Raw genomic sequence first — 9,215 nt, 5'->3', positions numbered from 1 at the left:
GATACGCGTTTTGAGGTGGAGCCTTGCGCCTCATAAAGAGGAAGAATGACTACATCGTCTTCTTGGTTTTTTCCATTTCCAAACTCTTCCATGATAGTGTGTCGCAGTGTTTTTGAGCAAGACACATAACCCCTGACTGCTCCCGTTAAGCAGGTTGGCACCTTGCATGGCTGCCTCCGCCGTCTGTGTTTCTCAAGCCCTCCCTTCGTCTTGAAGGTCTTCTCACACTGGGCGCAACCGTAAGGTTTATTTTCTGTGTGTACCAGGTGGTGTTGTTTAAGTTCTGCCTTCGTCTTGAAGGTCTTCCCACACTGGGCACAGCTGTAAGGTTTATGTTCTGTGTGTACCAGGTGGTGTTGTTTAAGATTAGCCTTCCACTTGAAGCTCTTTCCACACTGGCCACAGCTGTAAGGTCTCTCTCCTGTGTGTACCCTGCAGTGAATTTTAAGCTCTCCCTTCGTCTTGAAGGTCTTCTCACACTGGGCGCAACCGTAAGGTTTATTTTCTGTGTGTACCAGGTGGTGTTGTTTAAGTTCTGCCTTCGCCTTGAAGGTCTTCCCACACTGGTCACAACCGTAAGGTTTCTCTCCTGTGTGTACCATGGAGTGAATTTTAAGCTCTCCCTTCGTCTTGAAGGTCTTCTCACACTGGGCGCAACCGTAAGGTTTATTTTCTGTGTGTACCAGGTGGTGTTGTTTAAGTTCTGCCTTCGTCTTGAAGGTCTTCCCACACTGGGCACAGCTGTAAGGTTTATGTTCTGTGTGTACCAGGTGGTGACGTTTAAGGTGAGCCTTCTTCTTGAAACTCTTCCCACACTGGTCACAGCAGTAAGGTTTCTCTAGTGTGTGTACCATGTGGTGTTGTTTGAGACATTTCTTTGTCTTGAAGCTCTTCCCACACTGGCCACAGCAGTAATGTTTCTCTCCTGTGCCAATTACTGCCTGCTGTACAGCCGGCAGCTCTGGGTATTGTGATTTGCTTGGTTCTGTGAATTCCTCACTTTCCGCAAGCGTCTCAGGGGACTCTGGGTGTGTTCCCCGTTCTCCTGGGTAGTCTACTGGGTAGAAACTCCCAATCCATCATCCGAGGGTAATTCATCGTCCTCTGTGATGTGGGGATGATTGTGAGACATCCTGTTCACTTCCATTAGCTCTGGCTTGGTAGCCAGCTATTAGCTCATGTCTGGCTAGGGCCAGTCCACTTCCTGTTAGCACTGGCTTGTTAGCCTGTTGGGAGCTAGTTAGCTCTTGGCTAGTTAGCCATCAATCAGCTCCTGGCTTTGTTAGCCTGTGGTTGGCTAGTTAGCTCTTGGCTAGTTAGCCATCAATCAGCTCCTGGCTTTGTTAGCCTGTGGTTGGCTAGTTAGCCATCAATTCACTCTTGGCTTGTTAGCCTGTGGGGAGCTAGTTAGCTCGTGGCTAGTTAGCCATCAATTCACTCTTGGCTTGTTAGCCTGTGGGGAGCTAGTTAGCTCTTGGCTAGTTAGCCATCAATTCACTCTTGGCTTGTTAGCCTGTGGGGAGCTAGTTAGCTCTTGGCTAGTTAGCCATCAATTCACTCTTGGCTTGTTAGCCTGTGGGGAGCTAGTTAGCTCGTGGCTAGTTAGCCTGCATTCCTGTGAGCGCCGTTTTAGCTAGCTCACGTAGCCTCGGGCTAGGTAGCCATCCAGTTAGCATTCAGTTCGCTTGTGGCTAGTCAGCCTGCATTCCTGTGAGCGCCGTTTTAGCTAGCTCACGTAGCCTCGGGCTAGGTAGCCATCCAGTTAGCATTCAGTTCGCTTGTGGCTAGTCAGCCTGCATTCCTGTGAGCGCCGTTTTAGCTAGCTCACGTAGCCTCGGGCTAGGTAGCCATCCAGTTAGCATTCAGTTCGATTGTGGCTAGTCAGCCTGCATTCCTGTGAGCGCCGTTTTAGCTAGCTCACGTAGCCTCGGGCTAGGTAGCCATCCAGTTAGCATTCAGTTCGCTTGTGGCTAGTCAGCCTGCATTCCTGTGAGCGCCGTTTTAGCTAGCTCACGTAGCCTCGGGCTAGGTAGCCATCCAGTTAGCATTCAGTTCGCTTGTGGCTAGTCAGCCTGCATTCCTGTGGGCAAAGCACGAAATTATGTTGCACTTGTAACTCCCCCCAGAGCTTTCTAGTGAAGCGTGATTTTTTTCTTTGAGTAGAGTCTTCTACGTTAGGTTTTGTCAAATCTGTAATTAATTTTACTCCAGAGGCATTTGACAGTAGTCCTGTTTTCTTCGGCCGTTAGCACCTATTCAGTTAGTATAAATGCCCACCCAGGGACGCCATGATAAGTGCTCATGTAAGCCTTCGGTCAGATTGATAACCCAATAACTCATTGGTCCGCTCATCTCAACATCAAGCAGCGTCCTGCGATGTCTGTGATATCCAGAACTCAATGCGTCCACAAACTGCAGGGGTTAAACCCGACCGACCCGACCTGACACACGCACCACTCCGTCCCCCCCAGTCAGCGACCTTAGGTCCAGTGATTGGAGTTACGGAGTCTATTATTTTATTTGCACCGGGAAGGATTCATTTGACCAGTAGGACACTCTTTAATCAGATGATATCCATTTCCCTTATCCGTCACACGTATTATCACTGTAACATTACTTAATAAGCCCATTATATAGAATCTATAATATATATATATATAGATATAGAAATAGGTAGATAGATATATATTTCTTTCTCTAGGTCTCTGTGTGGATAAAGACACACTACTAGAGTTTTACATCATAAATCAGGAACATCACGGGGCCGTGTTGCTGCCGACTGGTTAAAGACACACTACTAGAGTTTTACATCATAAATCATGAACATCACGAAGCCGTGCTCCCTCATGCTTAAACAATGGGTAAAGTTACAATGCAAAACATTTCAATGCTTACCCGACTGGTCAGAAGAATGGATACGAAGTGGGTTCCAAAAAGGTTTTATTTTTTAAAAATACAAGATTACAATAAAGGCACAGTTCATGGTTATAAGTACAAAGGTTTCTTCTTACAATATATCAGAATGCAGCTCCACCAAAAAAATCTCTCTTGAGATGAAGTGAGTTAGCCTTTATAAAGGAATTCAAGATCTCTCTGTCATTGGTTCAGATACAGTGATGAAATTTCACTAGCCAGTCAACGCACAATACGTAGGGACTAGCTCTCCTCCCCTCCTACTCCACTGGGCCGTAACTTGAAAAGTAATTGTAACGTTTTTGCTGGAACAGAGTACGATATGGTGCAACCTCCCTTTGTCTCTGCTGTGGAAAGCACCCTGCTCAGAGATGTTTCCAAGGCCATCACCTCCCGGCATTCCGAAGGGGCCCCCTTCGTTCTCACTCACCCCAACTCAAGGGGATGCAGACGAGGGAGACTGCGTGTGCTATATAGTACATGGTCCTTTTTAGCATGATTAGCCTAACACATACATATACAGATATATACAGGTATACATACATATATAATTTATAGGTTACAGGTACAATAGGTTACAGGTACAATACAGTACTCATATACATTAGTACTATAGTACATAGTACATTATAGTCTGCTCTCCTCACTGTAAGGGTTAACTTCCTTACTTCCCTCCTTCCTCCATGGGCCTCTTTCGTTCTGACAGTAAGAGGAGAAGACGAGGCAGGCTGCCGTAATATACAGTACATAGCCTAAGGTGTATAAAGAATATACAGCTTATATAAGATACAAGTGTATACAAGTTATACAAGTGTGCACCCGTCATAGAGAGCTGTCTCCTCTGCCACGGATCTTCACATATAGACACCTACAGTAACATATGTCTAGATCTAAAACAGATATATACCATAAACATATGCTTAAACCTTTTACATTCCATAATTGACAGAGAGAACAGGATGTCATTATTAACTAGTGTCACTAGTTGGCTGTGACACTTTACACTCTCTATCAGTGTTTTTCTATGTACAACATGGAATGCGGGTGTAGGATTCACACACGCACACGACTTGGTTTTGTTGTAAACCCTGTTCACAGTTAACTGTGGGTAGCGTGCATTGTATTAGCTTGCGCTATTTCATTAGCATTCTACCAAAGGTATCATATGCTAAAGTTGTTATTGTGTGCAGGGGGAAGGGTTTTGTGAGGGGGAGCCGAATAAACCCCTCCTTCCCACTTGATTGGTCGAATGGGTTTTCTCATCTCCTGTTGGGCCAGTCAGGGCCAAGCCGTTAAACGCCTTGGCTGGGGGGGGGGGGGGGGAGGGTTGTCCTGACTATGCTCCTATTACAAACAGGAGTTATGTGCGGGGTTTCCCCCCGTCATAGCGTACGTTACGTTGCTATGACGATGGCTTCCGTGAGTAGATCTTTTCGTAAGGTCTGTGGTGTCAAAGTGTCGGGTTAGAGCGTAGGACTTACGGGTCCGCTACGCTCGTTTTTATGTGTAACTTGAGTCAGTTGGTCACGTGACTCGCAGTTGCCATGGCTTTTTCATTCTACGACTCACGTGGGAAGGCTTTCTGGGGAATTTCAGTCTAAATCCTCTGTGGAAGGGGTGACTGGATGTAAAAATATAAACAGTTTTTACCCCCGGCTGTGTAGACTGGGATTCATACGGTTGGTGCTTCCTTCTTTTTTATTAAAAAGAGTTGGAGTTAGGAAGCACCACACCCCTCTTGTCGTTCCCCTGGGCGCCTTGGGGATTCACTGAAAGGTCTAAATAGCCTGTTCATTGATGTGGTTGTGTCCCGACGCACGTTAAGTGCTAGCTCGGGGTGTTCTGTTGAAGATCATGCGGGTGACTAGCACGCCTTGGTTGCTTGTGGTTAAAACAGCGTTTTTATAAAGCAACTGGGATGGAGGTTTTTTCCTCTTCCGACGACCTGTATTGGTTATCGACAGATTCTCGTTCATGTCTGGGGGATGATGACGGAATGGATCTAAACATATGTAGAGGGGTCTCACGCCCTTGGGGTGGGCCACCAGGCGCGGTTCGCACCGACCGTCTGGGTGGCGCCTTCTTTTCATGTTTTAAGATCGACACGCCTATCTGCCCCTTCTCCTGGAGTTGGCATGTCGGCGTGGTTAGGGCACGGGACTGGTTCTGGTCACGCTGGTCCAGGTCAGTTAAACCCGTTGTCCGCCGGGGATGCAGATCTGCTGTTCTGGTACCCTGAGGGACTTGTGCCTTTTTCGGGGGGGAAAATGCCAGGTCGGTCCGGGTATCGCAGGGTTAGGCGCTATGGAGACCCTTGTTGGGTACATATTGTACTCTGCACTGTCGTAATGGCTTACGGTCATGCCAACCTGTACACGCCCGATCTCGTTCGATCTCGGCCGCTACGCTGGTTTGGTCCTGGTTAGTACTTGGTTGGGAGACCGCCTGGGAATACCAAGGGCGGTGTGCTTGGGGCTGGTTCTCCATTCTTTTCGCTCCTCTTTCACGCATGGCGTGGAGGGGGCTGTTGGGGTGGTCTTAGACCTCCTCTGGTAACTCTGTGCTTCCTGTGCCACCGGGCCCGGTCCGAAGTACTGTTCGTTGACCCGTAGGCCTGGGATAACCCCCTTTTTTGAGAAACTGCAACACTTGTACTGCGGTATGACACCCGCAGGTGTGTTTTGGAGTTTTTCCTGAGGGGTTATAGGAACAACCGCCGCATAGGGTAACAGCATGGTGGTTGGTTCTCTGGTGTGTTGGAGCAGTGTCAACTCCCGGGTTGTCCGGTTGAGTGTGCCCCTGCACGTTCATGACGTCTGCCAATCATGTCAGCCTTCTCTGCCTCAACCCCTCTGGGTGGGTTTTTTTTAAAGGAGGCTTTGTCATGGTGATCAACAACACCAGCATACGCCCCTTCCTTTGGCGCCTGTCTCGTCCGCAGTGCTCCAGGCTCGGGTTACAGCCTGTTGCCTGGTTTCCCCGGTACGCTGCCTGCTTCCGTTGGTTAACCTTGAGTGTTACGGCCGTGCTGACTGCCTGTTCTGCAGGGTCAGTATGCCAGGCGGTGTGCTGTTGGGGGGAAAGGGCCCGCTCTTGGAGGGGCCTGATCCGAATACGCTGGCGATGTGGGGGGCGGTGTCACTAAGTGACCGCCTGGTGGGGTCTTGATGCCTGGCGTCATTGACCTCTCCGGGCCCCCGTTTTCCAGGGGATCCAGTCCCTTTGGTGGGTCTGGGTCTTCCTTCGCGCTCCGCTGCTACGGCCTTGCCACGGGGTTGGGTTTGCTCTTGACCCCGTGATTTCTGGGGGCAGTAACGAGGTTGTTCCTTCCGTTCGTTCCCGGGTGGCATGCGGGTTGTATGTGTGTGTAGTCGTGGGGTCAGGCCACGGTCTTCTCACCCTGTGCGTTGAGTTGCTTGAGTGCCTCTTCGCACGGTCGGGTACGTCGCCCTCCCGGGAACCTCCAATAGGGGGGGTGCCCTCCATTAGGGGGGGTCGGGGGGGCTCGGTCCTCCCCGATCTGATGGTTGTGGGGGGCCTCAGCGGGGTATATTTGTCGGCCGATGGCTCTCGCTCGGCCTCCCTTGTGCAGAGAGTGACGCTGAGCGAGAGCCATTACGAAACAGAACGATAGGTTATAACTATAACCAAGTTCTGTGAGTAATGGTGACGCTCGGCGTCCGACGCCGCTGCAGCCCTTGATCTCACCTTGTGGTGAAAGCTTGGGAAGGAGGCGAGTAGGTGGCCACACACCTGCTTATGAAGGTAAGCTGATAGGGGTGTGGTCAGACGAATATTGGGATGTAAAGGTACATTGTGGAATTTTTATTCAGTGCGCGTGCACAAGCGAGGTACAGTGCAGAGAGTGACGCCGAGCGTCACCATTACTCACAGAACTTGGTTATAGTTATAACCTATCGTTAACGGTATCTTTTTTTAATGATTTGTTACGGCGCAGTCGTTCTATATGAATTGAAAATGGGGTCCCCATGTAAACAAGACAAACGTCTTTCTCAGGTCTGCATCCCCTTAACAATTGTGTGTATTGAGCCGTACTGTATTGTACCCATTCTGCAATCTGTTAAATAAAGTTTTCATTCATTCATTCATTCATTCATTCATTCATTCAGTCAATACTTCCATGCGTATAAATTGAGGAAGCGAGCGAGCGCGTCCGCGGCCGCTCGCTCTGCCGACTGCCGCGCGTGGCAGCGGCAGAGCGGTGGATAGAGAGGGCGGGTCACGTGGGGGTCGCGGCCAATCAGAGGAACCCGGAAACCGAATTCCGTTGCGGAAGCGATTCACGCACCCAGGCTACCTCTACTGAGCTCAAACACCATCAGTCACTGAGTTCAAACACCATCAGTCACTGAGTTCAAACACCATCAGTCACTGAGTTCAAACACCATCAGACACTGAGTTCAAACACCGTCAGTCACTGAGTTCAAACACCATCAGTCACTGAGTTCAAACACCATCAGTCACTGAGTTCAAACACCATCAGTCACTGAGTTCAAACACCGTCAGTCACTGAGTTCAAACACCGTCAGTCACTGAGTTCAAACACCATCAGTCACTGAGTTCAAACACCATCAGTCACTGAGTTCAAACACCATCAGTCTAATAAGACAGCCAAATGATGATGTTTTTGTTTATATATTTCTCACATAGCAACCATTCTTGTCTCTTCCATTGCCATGTACATAACAATGGTTGCCATTGTTACAGCCAGCCATGTTGGAAGAAGAACTACACAACCTTCTGTGCAAGGCCTCTATTAGTGACTTCATGGGGTCTACTGTATCTGAACACAAGACATTTCATAATGTCCCCTGCTGGATTCATAGATCTGATTTATCATTTAAAATGTATTGAAGGAGGAGGCTATGATTCCATGTTTGCATGTTTTTTTTTTTTTATATATTGTATTTTCAGTTTTATATCCAAGACATGAAAACAATATAAGGCAAATAGGTGGTGAAATAAATCGTCTTGTCCGCTCCACGGTCCCTGTAACCGTGTGATCTGCCTGGGAGTCCTCTTCCACCCCTGCTCTCGCAGACTCCAGGGGAATTGTTCCTGTATTTGTCGTAGCTCTTTTTGGGTGCAGCCAAAGTGTTTACCGTCTCGCTGCATACTCGCTGTAATGAGGCGCTAACCCACCACTGAAATGGGGCGCTAACCATGCCATCCCCGATGGGGTCTATTCCCTCCTCTCAGCCGTCTTTCCAAGCAGACATTTGTCCTCTTTGGTTCTACAGGTCATGCCGACACTTACAGGCATTGTATTTGATGTCATGTTCTACACAGAACACTGTATTTGATGTCATGTTCTACACAGAACACTGTATTTGATGTCATGTTCTACACAGAACACTGTATTTGATGTCATGTTCTACACAGAACACTGTATTTGATGTCATGTTCTACACAGAACACTGTATTTGATGTCATGTTCTACACAGAACACTGTATTTGATGTCATGTTCTACACCACCAGACACAGAACAAAAGTGCGTGCAGATAGGCTGTCTTCTCATCCATCTGATGTAAAATCAGATCGTCCTCAGCTGCTTTCTGAACCACTACCCTTACACTGGTCAGATTGGCGGTGGGGGAAAATGTTTCACCATAGTCTATCCCCTCCCTCTGACTGAAACCCTTAGCTACAAATCTCGCTTTGTACTTTTCGTGGCCTTCGATCCCTTCCTTGATTGAGTACACCCATTTCCCTCCCACTGTCTGTCTGCCCTCTGGCAATTTTGTGAGGGTAAAGGTGTGGTTGTCCTCTAAGGACCTCATCTCCTCGTCCATCGCTCTCTCCCACTTACTCGACTCTGGGGACACTATGGCTTCCTTAAAAGACTGAGGCACGCCACACACCACTCTGTAGCAGTAATCAATACTGGCGAGTGTACTGTCATCCTCGTCACTTCCTCTCCGGGCATAATCTATCAGATATTTTGGGGGTTTGTGTTCCCTTGAGGGATACCTCCCACTGCCTGGGGCACTTGACGTCACCCTCGGGTGCTCCTCGTCATCGCCCTCTGGGGGTGGCTGGCTGTCTGCTTGCACGTCTATGCTCAGTACACTAGGCTGTGGTGTCTCTGTCCCTCCATACCTTACCCCGGAGTCCAGCCATGGCTCCTCTGTCTGTCTCGATTTCGCACGTTGTCTTGGTGACAAATTTCACTAGTCTGTGCTTTTGCACCTTCCCTTTACCGGGATAGTAGACTAGGTGTTAGGGTTTGAAACCGACCTCAAACGCACGGCACATACAGGTAGTTCAGAGTTAGCCAAAT

This window comes from Notolepis coatsorum (genome assembly GCF_963971535.1).
Source record: "Notolepis coatsorum genome assembly, chromosome: 3".
NCBI classification, from domain to species: Eukaryota; Metazoa; Chordata; class Actinopteri; order Aulopiformes; family Paralepididae; genus Notolepis; species Notolepis coatsorum.
This window is presented reverse-complemented; position numbering follows the sequence as displayed.